This window comes from Triticum urartu, chromosome 5A, assembly GCF_056163025.1.
Source record: "Triticum urartu cultivar PI428250 chromosome 5A, HENAU_Tu73, whole genome shotgun sequence".
NCBI lineage: Eukaryota > Viridiplantae > Streptophyta > Magnoliopsida > Poales > Poaceae > Triticum > Triticum urartu.
The window spans coordinates 24636451-24658804 of record NC_141877.1 but is presented as its reverse complement, the minus strand read 5'-3'; the positions used below and the strand labels follow the sequence as shown (position 1 = coordinate 24658804).

At 48.4% G+C, this 22354-nt stretch overlaps 1 pseudogene; it reads left to right on the top strand.

Moving 5' to 3' along the window:
* The first annotated feature begins 274 nt into the window (after window positions 1-274).
* On the top strand, window positions 275-1136 carry LOC147967667 (salt tolerance receptor-like cytoplasmic kinase 1; annotated as a pseudogene).
* The last annotated feature ends 21218 nt before the right edge of the window (window positions 1137-22354 follow it).

The following is a 22354-nucleotide window of genomic DNA, read 5'->3' as shown; positions in this document are numbered from 1 at the left end:
CTAGTTTCTAGAGTTCTCTGTAATTTTATTTTATAAGTCTCTCCTAGTGACTAAAGAGGAGAACAGAGTACTAGATGAGGACTACTTACCCCTTGTAATGAAAAAGGACCAGAGGGTCAGTTCATAGCAACCCAGCCAGCTTTTCCTGAGATTTGCTCGTGTGCCTCTTTGTCTTCTGATCTACAAGCCGATTCTACTCATCCCCCTGCAACATCTCGACGTGATGGCGAAGCACGAGCAGCCGGGCGGCCAGCCGGACGTGGCGCTTGAAGCCTTCAATCAGCGCTGGAAGCTCATCCGCGTCCCCTGTAACCGTTTGGTCATGGGCGCTGGTGGTGGTGGACTCCATGGCGGCCGGCTGCTCCCAGCTCACCGCTGTCAGAGTACACCGCAGCAACGAGTGCCTTCGACGCGCCTTCGACAAGGATCTCGACGCGCTCGTCCACGTCCGCCATCCACACATCGTCTCCTCTCCTTCTGCGAAGAGCGCGAAGCCGACGAGGGCATGCTCGTGCCAGAGTTCGCGCCCAACGGCAACCTGCAGGACTACCTCCATGACGATGACATGCGCGCGGCGGGCTGTCGTTGCGAGCCCTGGGTGGTGCGCAGCAACATGAAAGCCCTCCAACGTGCTGCTCGACGTGGCCATGGAGGCCAGTCTCTGCGAATTCGACTCCGCGCGCGCAGGGTTCTCGTTGGCCGTGCGCCTGCCGCGTGGGGCTCCCCCTGCTACGTTGACCCGCACTACGTCCGCTCCGGTCCGGCGTGCTCACCAGGAAGAGCGACCTGAATAGCTTCGTCGTGCTGCTCCTAGAGCTGCTCACCGGCACACAACCGTTCATCAATGGGCGGCTCCTTACATCCACCGTCACCCCGTTCATCAAGGTCGGGTCCCCATCCCGCGTCGTCGCCTTCCTTGAGACCTTAACGCACGCATCAAGGTCGACCAGGTCAGGCTGATCCACGACGACGAGCCGAGCAACATCTTGAGCGACGGCACCGTGACGAAGGCCCATCAAGCGGCTCTGCCGTGACGCAGAGGTCAGCTGTCTTTGTCGTGGTTCTTTTCCTACCTGAAGCTGCCGGAGGCGCCACCGTCCAAGGTGCTGAAGCGCGTCGTCCTCGCCGCGCTCTAGTGCACGGAGGCGTGTCGCAGGATGGGCATTGTCAGGAATAAGCCGCGGCCCTCCCGGTGGCGACCGGCGTGCGTGTGCGCATGGTGCGGTCTGGGTCGGACACGGGTGTGTGTGTGCGTGTGTCAGCGCGTGTGTGGGTTGTAGTTGGCGAAATACGGGGGCGATGAGACCACGTCGGGAGCTGGACACGCGCTACTCGGCTCGCCACGGAAGATCGCGCAAGTGGGGTGCGTATGGGACCAGGTCTCACGCGAGACCTATCATGATGGATGACACGTGACATTCACAAATCTCAAAGCATCTCTCACTCCTCACTTAAAATCTAGGGGGAGAGAGATTAGATGCTTTGTGATTTGTGAATGCCACATGTCATCCATCAGGACGGGTCTCACCTGCTAACCGTGAGACCTGGTCTTATATAATTTTTTTCCGGCTAGCGTGTCTGTGCACGCGAGTATAAAGCCCTACTCCCGCCGGTGTATTGAGTTGAGATGTGGTGTTCGAGCTCGTGCTAGAGGAGAAAATACCGAAAACGCCGTTCGAGCAGCAGCTGTTTGTGCGCCACAAAATTCTCTGTGAGCGTCTTCTTCCTCTCCGATCTTGTCTCCGGTGATCACCGTCAGGTCACGCATCGAGTTGTGGCAACAGGCAGCACACCCACCGGAGGGCCGCGGCGTGCAGAATGCGCGCCGTCACTCTGCGCTCTCATGCGTGGCCTAACGGAGGACGACCAACGCCACCCATTGCCGCATCCTTCACGGGATTAGTAGCGCAGACTTGTGATCTGCTGCCGCCATAGCCGGAATGCCGGGTGCATTGCCTGAGCTCGGCCTCCCGAGCAGGCGAGAAGCTACTTTGGATGGCAGACGCGGTGCCGCGCGACCGAAGGCAGTCACGCTCGTACGGACGGCAGAGGGGAGGTGAACGTTCTCGTAGAGCCGCCACGTGTGGCGTCGAGGTGAGTTGCATTGGCGGCCGAGACTGGAGGAGAACACTATGTCTCGGTTTATTTTTTGTTTCTTTTTTAAGGTGATTACAATCAAGCAATTAATTTTTCTGAAAAAACAACTATTTACATTCCAATACAGTTAGTGTTTTGTATTTTGATTTTTTTTCCAGTCCCCTTCAAACTAAAAAAAGCCGTGTTAGCTCTGTTAAGGCTGGGTACGTCAATCTCATGTTAGACCAAGGATCAAAGTGTGTGTTCCGAAGTCCCAACCCTAGCCACTGCCGCCTCGGTCCCTTCATCTCCCTCATCAGGCGCACTCGTCGGCGGCAAGAGGAGTGGAAATCCATCCAATATTTTTTCTTTTTTCTCATTTTTTTTCTTGACGGCGTCGACAAGGTGATGACTGTGATGACATGTTGAAATTAGACCTCTCCCTACCAAGAAAAGCAACGTAGATAAAGGGGGACACACCTGAGGTACCTAGCCGTGGTTGGTCGGAGCCGTGCAGCACACACCGGCCATAGAGGCAAGCGCCGTTGATCGATCGTTGCTGAAGCTCGCATTGGATGCCTGGATATAAAACACCTCCCATGGTGCATCCGATCAATGAGCTCTGTGCTCCAGCTGGGCGAAGCCAGTGCAAGAAGTAAGCATAACACCAAGTGGTTGCCGTTGTCACCGATGTGGTGGCCGGTCGAGACAACACCGCCCTCGGAGCCAAGGAACCCACGTGTGAATCCTCCAATGAAAATATAGCGCCATCACCGATAGAATCGATATGGTTGACTAGGGGGGGAGGGGGGGAGGGCTGAATAGGCAACTAACAATTTTTAGCTTTTATTTACCAAATTAAATTTTGCATCAAAGTAGGTTGTCTAGATGTGCAACTAGGTGAGCAACCTATATGATGCAACAACAACGAGCACACAAGCAAGCAAGAGAAGTAAAACTAATAAGTTTGCACAAATAAAGGTAAGAGATAACTAAGAGTGGACCCGATGAAGACGAGGATGTGTTACCGAAATTTCTTCCTTTTGAGGGGAAGTACGTCTCCGTTGGAGCGGTGTGGAGGCACAATGCTTCCAAAGAAGCCACTAGGGCCACCGTATTCTCCTCACGCCCTCACACAATGCGAGATGCCGTGATTCCACTATTGGTGCCTTTGGAGGCGGCGGCCGGAGCTTTACAAACAAGGTTGGGGTAATCTTCACAACTTAATCGGAGGCTCCCAACAACACCACGAAGCTTCACCACAATGGACTATGGCTCCGTGATGACCTCAACCGTCTAGGGTGCTCAAACACGCAAGAGTAACAATATCCGCTAGAGATTGGTGGGGGAATCAAATTTCTCTTGGTGAAAGTGTAGATCGGGGCCTTCTCAACCAATCCCGAGCAAATCAACAAGTTTGATTGAATAGGCAACTAAATTTTTTTAGCTTTTATTTACCAAATTAAATTTTGCATCAAAGCAGGTTGTCTAGATGTGCAACTAGGTGAGCAACCTATATGATGCAACAACAACGAGCACACAAGCAAGCAAGAGAAGTAACACTAATAAGTTTGCACAAATAAAGGTAAGAGATAACTAAGAGTGGACCCGGTGAAGACAGATGTGTTACCGAAATTCCTTCCTTTTGAGGGGAAGTACGTCTCCGTTGGAGCGGTGTGGAGGCACAATGCTCCCCGAGAAGCCACTAGGGCCACCGTATTCTCCTCACGCCCTCACACAATACGAGATGCCGTGATTCCACTATTGGTGCCTTTGGAGGCGGCGACCGGAGCTTTACAAACAAGGTTGGGGCAATCTCCACAACTTAATCGGAGGCTCCCAACAACACCACGAAGCTTCACCACAATGGACTATGGCTCCGTGATGACCTCAACCGTCTAGGGTGCTCAAACTTCCAAGAGTAACAAGATCCGCTAGAGATTGGTGGGGGAATCAAATTTCTCTTGGTGAAAGTGTAGATCGGGGCCTTCTCAACCAATCCCGAGAAAATCAAGAAGTTTGATTGGCTAGGGAGAGAGATCGGGCGAAAATGGAGCTTAGAGCATTAATGGAGCTTTTGGGGGAAGAGGTAAGTCAACGAAGAAGAAAAGGACCTCTTTTATAGAAGGGGATCCCATCCAACCGTTACCCCCAAAACAGCCCCGCACAGGGCGGTACTACCGCAGGAGGCAGCGGTACTACCGCTGGACCCAGCGGTACTACCGCTCCCCCTTGCGGTACTACCGCCCAGCCTGGGAGGGCTATAAGAGAGAGCAGGAAACGTGCCCAGCGTGGTACTACCGCGGTGGTAGGGCGGTACTACCGCCCACGAGCGGTACTGCCGCAACTACAACTACTACACAGTGCCGCTCAACCCGACACGAGAGGCGACCCCCTCGAGTCGACGCGGTAGTAGCCCGGTACCACAGCGGTACTGCGGCTGAGAACTACAAGCGGTACTACCGCTGGGCATTATTGAGGAAATCGTTAACTGGTAGCTGCTCGGTTGGCTGGTGAGTAGGGGATTAATCGACTAATCGGCAAGTTAATCAGCCATTTAATCAATTAATCGGATGATTTTTGAGTTTATCGGCTACTCGGTGACCCTACGAGTAGCGATTAATCGACAAGTTAACTGGTTAATCAGATGAATTCTTGAACAGGGCCGCTGGGTACGGCGGTACTACCGCTCGGACACAAAACAACACAACTTCAGAGGGAACAAGCTCTCTAGACGAAGTGGAAAAGCTCGGAGGGTGAGGAAAGGATGTGTACGTGTTGATTCCACCCAAGCCTTACCAAAGTGGACCCCCTCTTGATAGTACGGTGACTCTTACGAAACTAGTCCACCAAACAAGAAACGAAAGAGCTACACCATCTTGAATAACACTTCGAGGGGAAAGAAATTGTCTCATGCCAAAGGATGAATCTCTGAAATGCTCAAAGCACACGATTAGTCCGCAAACATGATCAATCACCAAAACTACATCGAGAGAGATATGCCTTAACAATCTCCCCCTTTTTGGTGGATTGATGACAACCAGGGATTTGCACAGGGATAAGACATGAAAAATAAAGATACTTAGAACTACAAAATATAGACGGGCTCCCCCTGAATGTGTGCACCTAGTTAGTAGTGCCTTTGGAATGCAAGACACACACATTAGGATCAACACTCCCTATATATTTTATAGTCCAACAATCTAATCAAAGGATACATGAGAGCAGGGTATATAACAGGATAAGCATGCAACCCATAAGATACCAAAGTACTAGATATACATAGATAATGATAAGATAAAGATAGCGTAGCATATGTCTCACACCATATGTCTGGAACTTAGGTCTCACTGGCACAAAACCAAACAAAGCAAGCAGCGAGAAAACACAATGACACCACAAACCACAAAGACACTCACGCAACAGCAACAACACAAATCCCTAAACTCTCTCCCCCTTTGGCATCGAGACACCAAAAGGGAAAAGAGCATTGCTACGGCTCCAGGTGATAGCAAGCTGAGGATCTCGAACATCACATCCCGGCGGGATCGTCTGCACCTCCATCATTGGTCGGAAACTGCTCTGTGTCTGAATCGGTCCACTGGCAATGCTGCTGAACCCACTCCTCCTCATCAGTGATCCTATCCTCAGATTCCTTGTTAACAGTGGCACCCAACTGGCGCATGAGCTCCTTGTGACATCTACGGGCCTTCTTCTCAGATACATGAGACATGTACTGGCCATGAGACTCCATGCAAAAAAGTTTCTTCATCTTGCGCTTAATCCTTTTAGCCCATGAGGGCTCCACACCGGAGGGCTCATAGTCCTCATCCTTGTCGGCCTCAGCCTCGTCCTCAGACTCCATGTTAGCCTCAAAAGGTGGATCATCAGATCGAGGGGCCTGGGTGCCCCAGTTGTCCTTCTTCCTCAGACGCTTGATATCATGAGAAATCAACTCTCCAGTTTCCAGCGCAGTCCTGGGATAGTGATGTGCCCAGGCCTTCTCAATGAGCCGCATGATGAAAAGTACATACGGACCTGAATGTAGCAGATCCGTTGACTAAACCTCTCCCTAGGGCAAAACATGATCAACACCAGAATTCCATGGGTGTTCGATTCATCACAATGTAACTAGATTATTGACTCTAGTGCAAGTGGGAGACTGTTGGAAATATGCCCTAGAGGCAATAATAAAAGCATTATTATTATATTTCCTTGTTCATGATAATTGTCTTTATTCATGCTATGATTGTGTTATCCGGAAATCGTAATACATGTGTGAATAACAGACACCAACATGTCCCTAGTAAGCCTCTAGTTGACTAGCTCGTTAATCAACAGATAGTCATGGTTTCCTGGCTATGGACATAAGATGTCATTGATAACGAGATCACATCATTAGGAGAATGATGTGATGGACAAGACCCAATCCTAAACATAGCATAAAGATCGTATAGTTCGTTTGCTAGAGTTTTGCAATGTCAAGTATCTTTTCCTTAGACCATGAGATCGTGTAACTCCCAGATACCGTAGGAGTGCTTTGGGTGTACCAAACGTCACAACATGACTGGGTGACTATAAAGGTAGACTACGGGTATCTCCGAAAGTGTCTGTTGGGTTGACACGGATCAAGACTGGGATTTGTCACTCCGTATGACGGAGAGGTATCACTGGGCCCACTCGGTAATGCATCATCATAATGAGCTCAAAGTGACCAAGTGTCTGGTCACGGGATCATGCATTACGGTACGAGTAAAGTGACTTGCCGGTAACGAGATTGAACGAGGTATTGGGATACCGACGATCGAATCTCGGGCAAGTAATATATCGATTGACAAAGGGAATTGTATACGGGGTTGATTGAATCCTCGACATCGTGGTTCATCCGATGAGATCATCGTGGAGCATGTGGGAGCCAACATGGGTATCCAGATCCCGCTGTTGGTTATTGACCTGAGAGTCGTCTCGGTCATGTCTACATGTCTCCCGAACCCGTAGGGTCTACACACTTAAGGTTCGGTGACGCTAGGGTTGTGAAGATATGTATATACAGTAACCCGAATGTGGTTCGGAGTCCCGGATGAGATCCCGGACGTCATGAGGAGTTCCGGAATGGTCCGGAGGTAAAGAATTATATATAGGAAGTGTTGTTTTGGCCATCGGGACAAGTTTCGGGGTTACCGGTATTGTACCGGGACCACCGGAAGGGTCCCGGGGGTCCACCGGGTGGGGCCACCTATCTCGGAGGGCCCCATGGGCTGAAGTGGGAAGGGACCCAGCCCTTAGTGGGCTGGGGCGCCACCCCTAAGGGGCCCATGCGCCTAGGGTTAGGGGAAACCCTAAAAGGGGGGCGCCCCTTGCCTTGGGGGGCAAGGCCCCCACCCTTGGCCTCCGCCCCCCCTAGGAGATCTAGGGCCGGCGCCCCCCCTTGGCACCCCTATATATAGTGGGGGAGAGGAGGGACTTGAGGCTACGGCTTTTGGTGCATCTCTCTCTCCCTGTTACATCTCTCTCTCTTGTAGTATAGGCGAAGCCCTGCTACTGTGACGCCCTGCATCCACCACCACGCCGTCGTGCTGCTGGATCATCACCAACCTCTCCTTCCCCTTGCTGGATCAAGAAGGAGGAGACGTCTCCCGTCCCGTACGTGTGTTGAACGCGGAGGTGCCGTCCGTTCGGCACTTGGTCATTGGTGATTTGGAACGTCGTGTTCGACTACATCATCCCCGTTCTTTGAACGCTTCCGCACGCGATCTACAAAGGTATGTAGATGCATCTGATGACTCGTTGCTAGATGAACTCCTAGATGGATCTTGGTGAAACGAGTAGGAAATTTTTTGTTTTCTGCAACGTTCCCCATCAGTGGCATCATGAGCTAGGTCTATGCGTAGTTCTTCTTGCGCGAGTAGAACACAATTTGTTATGGGCGTGGATTTGTCAACTTTCTTGCCGCTACTAGTCTTTTCTTGCTTCAGCGGTATTGTGGGATGAAGCGGCCCGGACCAACCTTACACGTATGCTTACGTGAGACCGGTTCCACCGACTAACATGCACTAGTTGCATAAGGTGGCTGGCGGGTGTCTGTCTCTCCTACTTTAGTTGGAGCGGATTCGATGAACAGGGTCCTTATGAAGGGTAAATAGAAGTTAACAAATCACGTTGTGGCTTTCACATAGGTAAGAAAGCGTTCTTGCTAGAACCCTAATTCAGCCACGTAAAACTTGCAACAACAATTAGAGGACATCTAACTTGTTTTTTGCAGCAAGTGGTTTGTGATATGATATGGCCAAAGTTGTGATGAATGATGAATGATCTATATGTGATGTATGAGATGTTCATGCTATTGTAATAGGAATCACGACTTGCATGTCAATGAGTATGACAACCGGCAGGAGCCATAGGAGTTGTCTTTATTCTTTTATATGACCTGCGTGTCATTGAGAAACGCCATGTAAATTACTTTACTTTAGCCATAGTAGTAGAAGTAATAGTTGGCGAGCAACTTCATGGAGACACGATGATGGAGATCATGATGATGGAGATCATGGTGTCAAGCCGGTGACAAGATGATCATGGAGCCCCAAGATGGAGATCAAAGGAGCTATGTGATATTGGCCATATCATGTCACGTTTATTATTTGATTGCATGTGATGTTTATCATGTTTTGCATCTTGTTTACTTAGAACGACGGTAGTAAATAAGATGATCCCTCATAAAAATTTCAAGAAGTGTTCTCCCCTAACTGTGCACCATTGCTAAAGTTCGTCGTTTCGAAGCACCACGTGATGATCGGGTGTGATAGATTCGTACGTTCACATACAACGGGTGTAAGACAGTTTTACACATGCAAAACACTTAGGGTTAACTTGACGAGCCTAGCATGTGCATAGACATGGCCTCGGAACACAGAAGACCGAAAGGTCGAGCATGAGTCGTATAGAAGATGCGATCAACATGAAGATGTTCACCGACGTTGACTAGTCCGTCTCACGTGATGATCGAACACGGCCTAGTTAACTTGGATCATGTAATACTTAGATGACTAGAGGGATGTCTAATCTAAGTGGGAGTTCATTATATAATTTGATTAGATGAACTTTATTATCATGAACATTAGTCTAAAATATTTTACAATATGTATTGTAGATCAAATGGCCCACGTAGTCCTCAACTTCAACGCGTTCCTAGAGAAAACCAAGCTGAAAGACGATGGCAGCAACTATACGGACTGGGTCCGGAACCTGAGGATCATCCTCATAGCGGCCAAGAAAGATTACGTCCTACAAGCACCGCTAGGTGAAGCTCCCGTCCCACAGAACCAAGACGTTATGAACGCTTGGCAGACCCGTGTTGACGACTACTCCCTCGTTCAGTGCGGCATGCTTTACAGTTTAGAACCGGGGCTCCAAAAGCGTTTTGAGAGACATGGAGCATATGAGATGTTCGAAGAGCTGAAAATGGTTTTCCAAGCTCATGCCCGGGTCGAGAGATATGAGGTCTCCGACAAGTTCTTCAGCTGTAAGATGGAGGAAAACAGTTCTGTCAGTGAGCACATACTCACTATGTCTGGATTACATAACCGCTTGACTCAGCTGGGAGTTAATCTCCCGGATGATGCGGTCATTGACAGAATCCTCCAGTCGCTTCCACCAAGGTACAAGAGCTTTGTGATGAACTTCAACATGCAGGGGATGCAAAAGACCATTCCTGAGTTGTTTTCAATGCTGAAATCAGCGGAGGTAGAAGTCAGAAAGGAACATCAAGTGTTGATGGTCAATAAAACCACTAAGTTCAAGAAAGGCAAGGGTAAAAAGAACTTCAAGAAGGACGGCAAGGAAGTTGCCGCGCCCGGCAAGCAAGCTGCCGGGAAGAAGCCAAAGAATGGACCCAAGCCCGAGACTGAGTGCTTTTATTGCAAGGGAAGCGGTCACTGGAAGCGGAACTGCCCCAAATACTTAGCAGACAAGAAGGCCGGCAAAACAAAAGGTATATGTGATATACATGTAATTGATGTGTACCTTACCAGTAATCGTAGTAGCTCTTGGGTATTTGATACCGGTGCAGTTGCTCACATTTGTAACTCACAGCAGGAACTACGGAATAGGCGGAGACTGGCAAAGGACGAGGTGACGATGCGCGTCGGGAATGGTTCCAAAGTCGATGTGATCGCCGTCGGCACGCTACCTCTTCATTTACCTACGGGATTAGTTTTAAACCTCAATAATTGTTATTTAGTACCAGCTTTGAGCATGAACATTGTATCAGGATCTCGTTTAATTCGAGATGGCTACTCATTTAAATCCGAGAATAATGGTTGTTCTATTTATATGAGAGATATGTTTTATGGTCATGCTCCAATGGTGAATGGTTTATTCTTTATGAATCTCGAACGTAATGCTACACATGTTCATAGTGTGAGTACCAAAAGATGTAAGGTTGATAATCATAGTCCCACATACTTGTGGCACTGCCGCCTTGGTCACATAGGTGTCAAACGCATGAAGAAGCTCCATGCAGATGGACTTTTAGAGTCTCTTGATTATGAATCATTTGACACGTGCGAACCATGCCTTATGGGAAAAATGACCAAGACTCCGTTCTCAGGAACAATGGAGCGAGCAACCAACTTATTGGAAATCATACATACTGATGTGTGCGGTCCAATGAGTGTTGAGGCTCGTGGAGGCTATCGTTATGTTCTCACCCTCACTGATGACTTGAGTAGATATGGGTATGTCTACTTAATGAAACACAAGTCTGAAACCTTTGAAAAGTTCAAGGAATTTCAGAGTGAGGTTGAGAATCAACGTGACAGGAAAATCAAGTTTCTACGATCAGATCGTGGAGGAGAATACTTGAGTCACGAATTTGGCACACACTTAAGAAAATGTGGAATAGTTTCACAACTCACGCCGCCTGGAACACCTCAGCGTAACGGTGTGTCCGAACGTCGTAATCGCACTCTATTAGATATGGTGCGGTCTATGATGTCTCTTACCGATCTACCGCTATCTTTTTGGGGCTATGCTTTAGAGACTGCTGCATTCACTTTAAATAGGGCTCCAACAAAATCCGTTGAGACGACACCGTTTGAATTATGGTTTGGAAAGAAACCTATGTTGTCGTTTCTGAAAGTTTGGGGATGCGATGCTTATGTCAAGAAACTTCAACCTGAAAAGCTCGAACCCAAGTCGGAAAAATGCGTCTTCATAGGATACCAAAAAGAAACTATTGGGTATACCTTCTACCTCAGATCCGAAGGCAAGATCTTTGTTGCCAAGAATGGATCCTTTCTAGAGAAAGAGTTTCTCTCGAAAGAAGTAAGTGGGAGAAAAGTAGAACTTGATGAAGTGTTACCTCTTGAACCGGAAAATGGCGCAACTCAAGAAAATGTTCCTGAGGTGCCTGCACCGACTAGAGAGGAAGTTAATGATGATAATCATGAAACTTCTGATCAAGTTGCTACTGAACTTTGAAGGTCCACAAGGACACGTTCTGCACCAGAGTGGTACGGCAACCCTGTCTTGGAAATCATGTTGTTAGACAACGGTGAACCTTCGAACTATGAAGAAGCAATGGCGGGCCCGGATTCCGACAAATGGCTAGAAGCCATGAAATCCGAGATAGGATCCATGTATGAAAACGAAGTATGGACTTTGACTGACTTGCCCGTTGAAAGGCGAGCCATAGAGAATAAATGGATCTTTAAGAAGAAGACAGACGCGGATGGTAATGTGACCATCTATAAAGCTTGGCTTGTCGCTAAGGGTTATCGACAAGTTCAAGGGGTTGACTACGATGAGACTTTCTCACCGGTAGCGAAGCTAAAGTCCGTCCGAATCATGTTAGCAATTGCCGCGTTTTACGATTATGAAATATGGCAAATGGACGTCAAAACGGCATTCCTTAATGGTTTCCTTAAGGAAGAATTGTATATGATGCAGCCGGAAGGTTTTGTCGATCCTAAGAATGCTGACAAGGTGTGCAAGCTCCAACGCTCGATTTATGGGCTGGTGCAAGCATCTCGGAGTTGGAACATTCGCTTTGATGAGATGATCAAAGCGTTTGGGTTTACGCAGACTTATGGAGAAGCCTGCGTTTACAAGAAAATGAGTGGGAGCTCTGTAGCATTTCTCATATTATATGTAGATGACATACTTTTGATGGGAAATGATATAGAACTCTTGGACAGCATTAAGGCCTACTTGAATAAGAGTTTTTCAATGAAGGACCTTGGAGAAGCTGCTTATATATTAGGCATCAAGATCTATAGGGATAGATCAAGACGCCTCATAGGTCTTTCACAAAGCACATACCTTGATAAGATATTGAAGAAGTTCAATATGGATCAATCTAAGAAGGGGTTCTTGCCTGTGTTACAAGGTATGAAATTGAGCTCGGCTCAAAGTCCGACCACGGCAGAAGAAATAGAAGAGATGAGTGTCATCCCCTATGCCTCAGCCATAGGTTCTATTATGTATGCCATGCTGTGTACCAGACCTGATGTAAACCTTGCCGTAAGTTTGGTAGGAAGATACCAAAGTAATCCTGACAAGGAACACTGGACAGCGGTCAAGAATATCCTAAAGTACCTGAAAAGGACTAAGGAGATGCTTCTCGTTTATGGAGGTGACAAAGAGCTCGTCGTAAAGGGTTACGTTGACGCTAGCTTCGACATAGATCTGGATGACTCAAAGTCACAAACCGGATACGTGTATATTTTGAATGGTGGGGCAGTAAGCTGGTGCAGTTGCAAGCAGAGCGTCGTGGCGGGATCTATGTGTGAAGCGGAGTACATGGCAGCCTCGAAGGCAGCACATGAAGCAATTTTGGTGAAGGAGTTCATCACCGACCTCGGAGTCGTACCCAATGCGTCGGGGCCGATCAAACTCTTCTGTGACAACACTGGAGCTATTGCACTTGCCAAGGAGCCCAGGTTTCACAAGAAGACAAGGCACATCAAGCGTCGCTTCAACTCCATCCGTGAAAATGTTCAGGATGGAGACATAGATATTTGTAAAGTACATACGGACCTGAATGTAGTAGATCCGTTGACTAAACCTCTCCCTAGAGCAAAACATGATCAACACCAGAATTCCATGGGTGTTCGATTCATCACAATGTAACTAGATTATTGACTCTAGTGCAAGTGGGAGACTGTTGGAAATATGCCCTAGAGGCAATAATAAAAGCATTATTATTATATTTCCTTGTTCATGATAATTGTCTTTATTCATGCTATAATTGTGTTATCTGGAAATCATAATACATGTGTGAATAACAGACACCAACATGTCCCTAGTAAGCCTCTAGTTGACTAGCTCGTTAATCAACAGATAGTCATGGTTTCCTGGCTATGGACATAAGATGTCATTGATAACGAGATCACATCATTAGGAGAATGATGTGATGGACAAGACCCAATCCTAAACATAGCATAAAGATCGTATAGTTCGTTTGCTAGAGTTTTGCAATGTCAAGTATCTTTTCCTTAGACCATGAGATCGTGTAACTCCCGGATACCGTAGGAGTGCTTTGGGTGTACCAAACGTCACAACATAACTGGGTGACTATAAAGGTAGACTACGGGTATCTCCGAAAGTGTCTGTTGGGTTGACACGGATCAAGACTGGGATTTGTCACTCCGTATGACGGAGAGGTATCACTGGGCCCACTCGGTAATGCATCATCATAATGAGCTCAAAGTGACCAAGTGTCTGGTCACGGGATCATGCATTACGGTACGAGTAAAGTGACTTGCCGGTAACGAGATTGAACGAGGTATTGGGATACCGACAATCGAATCTCGGGCAAGTAATATATCGATTGACAAAGGGAATTGTATACGGGGTTGATTGAATCCTCGACATCGTGGTTCATCCGATGAGATCATCGTGGAGCATGTGGGAGCCAACATGGGTATCCAGATCCCGCTGTTGGTTATTGACCTGAGAGTCGTCTCGGTCATGTCTACATGTCTCCCGAACCCGTAGGGTCTACACACTTAAGGTTCGGTGACGCTAGGGTTGTGAAGATATGTATATGCAGTAACCCGAATGTTGTTCGGAGTCCCGGATGAGATCCCGGACGTCACGAGGAGTTCCGGAATGGTCCGGAGGTAAAGAATTATATATAGGAAGTGCTGTTTCGGCCATCGGGACAAGTTTCGGGGTTACCGGTATTGTACCGGGACCACCGGAAAGGTCCCGGGGGTCCACCGGGTGGGGCCACCTATCCCGGAGGGCCCCATGGGCTGAAGTGGGAAGGGACCCAGCCCTTAGTGGGCTGGGGCGCCACCCGTAAGGGGCCCATGCGCCTAGGGTTAGGGGAAACCCTAAAAGGGGCGGCGCCCCCTTGCCTTGGGGGGCAAGCCCCCCACCCTTGGCCGCCGCCCCCCTAGGAGATCCATCTCCTAGGGCCGGCGCCCCCCCCTTGGCACCCCTATATATAGTGGGGGAGAGGAGGGACTTGAGGCTACGGCTTTTGGTGCATCTCTCTCTCTTGTAGTATAGGCGAAGCCCTGCTACTGTGACGCCCTGCATCCACCACCACGCCGTCGTGCTGCTGGATCATCACCAACCTCTCCTTCCCCTTGCTGGATCAAGAAGGAGGAGACGTCTCCCGTCCCGTACGTGTGTTGAACGCGGAGGTGCCGTCCGTTCGGCACTTGGTCATCGGTGATTTGGAACGTCGTGTTCGACTACATCATCCCCGTTCTTTGAACGCTTCCGCACGCGATCTACAAAGGTATGTAGATGCATCTGATGACTCGTTGCTAGATGAACTCCTAGATGGATCTTGGTGAAACGAGTAGGAAATTTTTTGTTTTCTGCAACGTTCCCCATCAGCGACATAGGTCCCGATCACCCCAACTGGGCACCACTACTGATCATCAGGAAAAGACACATAGTAACGCTGAGAGTCCTCGTCGTACTCCCATTTGAGCTCAAGCGCGCCATCTGGAGCGGTATCATCTATCCCTGCATCTGGTGTAATAGTAATCTGTGAGCCACAGGGACTCAGCAATCTCGCACCCTCGCGATCAAGACTATTTAAGCTTAATAGGCAGGGAAGGGGGTAATGTAAGTGGAGCTGCAGCAAGCGACTAGCATATATGGTGGCTAACTTATTCGCAAAAGAGAGCGAGAAGAGGAGGCAAAGCACGAGCGGGAAACTAGATAGCAACCTGCGCAAACATAACTCCAACACCGTGTCCACTTCCCGGACTCCGCCGAGAAGAGGCCATCACGGCAACACACTCAGTTGATTCATTTTAAATAATTAAGGTTCAAGTTATCTACAAATGGACATTAACAAATTCCCATCTGCCCATAACCGCGGGCACGGCTTTCGAAAGATCAATCCCTATAGGGGGGTCCCAACTTAGCCCATAACAAGCTCTCACGGTCAACGAAGGAATAGACCTCCACCCAAGACACACCGATCAGACTCGGTATCTCGGTACAACAAGACGATTCGACAGGTTAAAACAAGTCCAGCAACACCGCCCGAATGTGCCGACAAATCCCGATAGGAGCTGCACATATCTCGTTCTCAGGGCACACTCAGATGAGCAATCCGTACAACTAAAACCAGCCCTCGAGTTTCCCCGAGGTGGCGCTGCACAGGGCTCTAGTTCGGACCAACACTCAGAGGAGCACTGGCCCGTGGGGGGCTAAAATAAAGATGACCCTCGGGCTCCGGAAACCCAAGGGAAAAAGGGGTAGGTGGCAAATGGTAAAACCAATGTTGGGCATTGCTGGAAAAGCTTTAATCAACACAAACTATCAAGGGGTTCCCATTATAGCCCAACCGCGTAAGGGACGCAACAATCCGGGAACATAACACCGATATGATGGAAACTAGGGCGGCAAGAGTGGAACGAAACACTAGGCGAGAGGCCGAGCCTTCCACCTTTTACCAATTATATAGATGCATTAAGATAACATGGCAATATAATAATATCCCAACAAGTAAATAAATGTTCCAACAAGGAACGGCTCCAATCATCACCTGCAACTAGCAACGCTATAAGAGGGGCTGAGCAAAGCGGTAACATAGCCAATCAACGGTTTGCTAGGACAATGGAGGGTTAGGGGCTCAACATGGCAATTGGGAGGCTGACAAGCAAGTGGTAGGCATCGTAGCATTGGCATAGCAAAAGAGCGAGCAAACTAGCATAGCAAAGATAGTAGTGATTTTGAGGGTATGATCATCTTGCCTGCACAGTTGTCAGAGTTGACTGGATCCTCACAAGCAAACTCAACGGGCTCCTCGTTAGCGAACTTGTCTCCCGGCTCTACCCAACAACACAAACAAGCAACAAGGATACAATCAACCACGTGCAAGGACAAACAATAAGATGCAAAGATGGTATGCTATGCGGGATGCGATGCGGGATGCAAAATGCAAGACATGACAGGAAATGCATGAACCTGGCCTCAACTTGGAAAAACCAAGTGTGCCACTGGATAGAGGGGATGAAATCACCTGAAAACGATATAAAGATCAAAGGAATCGGAGCTACGGTTTGGAAATGGCAAGCGTTTTACGAAATGAACCGGTCTGCGATTTACAGCAAGTAGGCTCCTAAATGCAACGAAATGAACATGCTACAGCCACCAAACATGACAACAAAATACATGACAGGGATGTACACAAGATGCTTATCAAAACACTAGCACTGAGCCACGGCCAAATTCATCCATTATGAGGTTCAAACAAGCATGGCAAAAACGAATAAGCAAAACAGATTTCAGACTTAGTGAAATTAACACTAGTCTGAAATTTCAGACCACGATGCTCTCTTCGGAGCAGCAAAACAACATGAAACACAACCTGATTATGACAAGTAAGAACATGGCATGGAGCTACTAAACAAGCTTACCAAAACACCCAAAGTGACCTGGGGCCAAAAGGGTTCACAAAATACTCTAACGAGCACACGAACATAGATGAAACACAATCAGTTTTCAGACTTAGTGAAAACTGAGACATGCTGAAGTTAAACTCACGAAGGCATGTAAACGAGCTCGATGCACTCACCATGGTGCAAGTCATAGCAAGTCAAGCATATATCCATAAAGAAGGCACAAAATGCTAGCTATACATGGCAAGAACAATGGCATAGCATGCATGGATCACTAACAATAGCATCGGCAAAATCGCAAACAAGTTGACGATCTGCCCAGATTTACCACAAAGCAAAAGTAGAGCTCGATTGACTCAAGCTAGAGCACTCCACATATGCAAACAAAGACATGGATGGATAGAGCATAACATGAATATCAAAACTCCCTTACTGATCATCCTCAAAAGAGGCACGGATCACTAGGAAACAAGCTGAACATATGGCATCATGAACTAAAATATCCCAGACTTAGTGAAATCCACTAAGTCCCTGAAAACAGAATTCTCAGGTGCCTCTCTTTGCAAGCTTGCACAAGTCACCACACACATCCTAAAAATGCATGGGTGGCACCTCTGGAAAGAAGACGAAATGCTTAACAATTCATCCCAAAGACTCACAGACATGTCATGCACACAATAATCATGGCAAAAATGACAAGTCTATGATGAGCTAACGGATCTGCAATTTAACTCATGAAGCCTCCTTCTATCAGCATTTTGGGCATCAAGATGAACTCAAATGAAAATGATGCAATGGAATGAAATGATGTACATGTCGAGACGAACCTTTTGATATATCATATGTCCAAAACAGAGCTACGGATGCGGAGATATCATCGGTCAAAGATTGCTCCGAAAATTAGGGTTTGACGGAAAAGTCAACCTCCGAATTTCAGATCTGGATCCGGATCTCAGGTACTGTTCATCGACGCAGAATCCGAGGACGGCCGGACTTGGAACCCTCCGGCGAGGTGGTGCTCCGGCGAGGCGGAGAGGGGACCGGGCGGCGGCAGGCGGCGCCGGCCGGCGAGGCGAACGTGGCGGGGCAGCGGAGTGGGCGTCGGGGTCCGGCAGGTGGGCGAGGTCGGTGAGGGGCCGGCGTGGAATGGCCGGTGCGGGCTCCGACGGGAGGCGAGGACGCCCGCGGCGGCGCCGGCCACCGGGCGTGGAGACGAGGGCGCGGAGCGCGGGACGAAAGGCGGCGGCGGATCGGGCTCGCGGGGGCCCCTCTTGGGCCTCCCGGGCCGGCGGCGGCGGTGGGCAGGCGTGCCACGTGGCGGCTCCGGAGTGGCTGCGGGCGGCGGAGCGGACGCGTCCGGTCCGTCCGGACGTGTCCGGCGGCGGCGGAGGAGGAAATTAGGGTTTCGGGGGAGAGGAAGATCCGGATTCGGAGGGGGTCTTTATATAGGCATAGAGGGAGTTAGGAGTGTCCAAATGAGGTGCGGTTTTCGGCCACGCGATCGTGATCGAACGGTCTAGGACATGGAGTAGAGTTTGGTGAGTTTTGGGCCAAAATAGAGGGGTGTTGGGCTGCAACACACACGAGGCCTTTTCAGTCCCTCGGTTAACCGTTGGAGTATCAAACGAAGTCCAAATGGTACGAAACTTGACAGGCGGTCTACCGGCAGTAAACCAAGGCCGCATGACAAGTCTCGGTCCAATCCGGAAATGTTTAGTCCCCACACACGAAAGAAAGCTAGAAATGGCCACCGGAGGAGAACGAAGCGCCGGAATGCAAAACGGACAACGGGGAAAATGCTCGAATGCATGAGATGAACATGTATGCAAATGCAATGCACGTGATGACATGATATGAGATGCATGAAAACGAAAACAACACACGGAGACAAAGACCCGAAGCCGAGAAATAAATATAACTTAACGCCGGAAACGGCAAGAGTTGGAGTACAAATTGGGAAAGTTATATCTGGGGCGTTACAACACTCCACCACTACGAAAAGATCTCGTCCCGAGATCTAGGACTGAAAGAACTCCGGGTACTCAGAACAGAGGTGATCCTCGCGTTCCCAGGTAGCTTCACGGTCGGAATGGTGTGACCACTTGATTTTGAGAAATTTGATTGACTTGTTGCGAGTCCCGCGTTCTGTCTCTTCAAGGATTGCAACTGGGTGCTCACGATAGGAGAGTGAAGGAAATATGCCCTAGAGGCAATAATAAAGTTATTATTTATTTCCTTATATCATGATAAATGTTTATTATTCATGCTAGAATTGTATTAACCGGAAACATAATACATGTGTGAATACATAGACCAACAGAGTGTCACTAGTATGCCTCTACTTGACTAGCTCGTTAATCAAAGATGGTTATGTTTCCTAACCATGAACAAAGAGTTGTTATTTGATTAACGAGGTCACATCATTAGTTGAATGATCTGATTGACATGACCCATTCCATTAGCTTAGCACCCGAACGTTTAGTATGTTGCTATTGCTTTCTTCATGACTTATACATGTTCCTATAACTATGAGATTATGCAACTCCCGTTTACCAGAGGAACACTTTGGGTACTACCAAACGTCACAACGTAACTGGGTGATTATAAAGGAGTACTACAGGTGTCTCCAATGGTGGATGTTGGGTTGGCGTATTTCGAGATTAGGGTTTGTCACTCCGAGTGTCGGAGAGGTATCTCTGGGCCCTCTCGGTAATGCACATCACATAAGCCTTGCAAGCACTGCAACTAATATGTTAGTTGTGAGATGATGTCTTACGGAACGAGTAAAGAGACTTGCCGGTAACGAGATTGAACTAGGTATTGGATACCGACGATCGAATCTCGGGCAAGTAACATACCGATGACAAAGGGAACAACGTATGTTGTTATGCGGTCTGACCGATAAAGATCTTCGTAGAATATGTAGGAGCCAATATGGGCATCCAGGTCCCGCTATTGGTTATTGACCGGAGACATGTCTCGGTCATATCTACATTGTTCTCGAACCGCAGGGTCCGCACGCTTAACGTTACGATGACAGGTATTATGAGTTTATGCATTTTGATGTACCGAAGGTTGTTCGGAGTCCCGGATGTGATCACGGACATGACGAGGAGTCTCAAAATGGTCGAGACGTAAAGATTGATATATTGGAAGCCTATGTTTGGACACCGGAAGTGTTCCGGGTGAAATCGGGATTTTACCGGAATACCGGGAGGGTTACCGGAATCCCCCGGGAGGCAAATGGGCCTATTGGGCCTTAGTGGAAAAGAGAAAAGGGGCAGCCCATAGCTGGCCGCGCGCCCCCCTTCCCCAAGTCCTATTAGGACTAGGAGAAGGGGCCGGCCCCCCTCTCTCTCCTTTCCCCCTCGGGAGTCCTAGTTGGAATAGGATTGAGGGGGGGAGTCCTACTCCCGGTAGGAGTAGGACTCCTCCCGCGCCCTCTCCCTAGCCGGCCGAACCCCTCCCCCTGCTCCTTTATATACGGGGGCAGGGGGCACCCCATAGACACACAAGTTGATCATTGTTGATCGTTCCTTAGCCGTGTGCGGTGCCCCCTGCCACCAAATTCCACCTCGATCATACCGTTGTAGTGCTTAGGCGAAGCCCTGCGTCGATAGTACATCAAGATCGTCACCACGCCGTCGTGCTGACGGAACTCTTCCTCGACGCTTTGCTGGATCGGAGCCCGAGGATCGTCATCGAGCTGAACGTGTGCTAAGAACTCGGAGGTGCCGGAGTAACGGTGCTTGGATCGGTTGGATCGGGAAGAAGACGTACGACTACTTCCTCTACGTTGTGTGATCGCTTCCGCAGTCGGTCTGCATTGGTACGTAGACAACACTCTCCCCCTCGTTGCTATGCATCACCATGATCTTCGGTGTGCGTAGGAAAATTTTCGAAATTACTACGTTCCCCAACAGTGGTATCAGAGCCGAGGTTTTTATGGTTTGATGTTATTTGCACGAGTAGAACACAAGTGAGTTGTGGGCGATACAAGTCATACTGCCTACCAGCATGTCATACTTTGGTTCGGCGGTATTGTTGGACGAGACGATCCGGACCAACCTTACGCGTACTCTTACGCGAGACCGGTTCCCTCGACGTGCTCTGCACACAGATGGCTTGCGGAAGACTGTCTTTCCAACTTTAGTTGAACCAAGTGTGACTACGCCCGGTCCTTGAGAAGGTTAAAACGGAGTCTATTTGACGAACTATCGTTGTGGTTTTGATGCGTAGGTGAGATGAGTTCTTACTTAAGCCCGTAGCAGCCACGTAAAACTTGCAACAACAAAGTAGAGGACGTCTAACTTGTTTTTGCAGGGCATGTTGTGATGTGATATGGTCAAGGCATGATGCTGATTTTATTGTATGAGATGATCATGTTTTGTAACCGAGTTATCGGCAACTGGCAGGAGCCATATGGTTGTCGCTTTATTGTATGCAATGCAATCGTGATGTAATGCTTTACTTTATTACTAAGCGGTAGTGATAGTCGTGGAAGCATAAGATTGGCGAGACGACAACGATGCTACGATGGAGATCAAGGTGTCGCGCCGGTGACGATGGTGATCATGACGGTGCTTCGGAGATGGAGATCACAAGCACAAGAAGATGATGGCCATATCATATCACTTATATTGATTGCATGTGATGTTTATCCTTTTATGCATCTTATCTTGCTTTGATTGACGGTAGCATTATAAGATGATCTCTCACTAAATTATCAAGAAGTGTTCTCCCTGAGTATGCACCGTTGCCAAAGTTCGTCGTGCCCAGACACCACGTGATGATCGGGTGTGATAAGCTCTACGTCCATCTACAACGGGTGCAAGACAGTTTTGCACACGCAGAATACTCAGGTTAAACTTGACGAGCCTAGCATATGCAGATATGGCCTCGGAACACAGAGACCGAAAGGTCGAGCGTGAATCATATAGTAGATATGATCAACATGACGATGTTCACCATTGAAAACTACTCCATCTCACGTGATGATCGGTTATGGTTTAGTTGATTTGGATCACGTGATCACTTAGAGGATTAGAGGGATGTCTATCTAAGTGGGAGTTCCTAAGTAATTTGATTAACTGAACTTAAAACTTATCATGAACTTAGTACCTGATAGTATCTTGCTTGTTATGTTGATTGTAGATAGATGGCTCGTGCTGTTGTTCCGTTGAATTTTAATGCGTTCCTTGAGAAAGCAAAGTTGAAAGATGATGGTAGCAATTACACGGACTGGGTCCGTAACCTGAGGATTATCCTCATTGCTGCACAGAAGAATTACGTCCTGGAAGCACCGCTAGGTGCCAGGCTGCTACTGGAGCAACACCAGATGTTATGAACGTCTGGCAGAGCAAAGCTGATGACTACTTGATAGTTCAGTGTGCCATGCTTTACGGCTT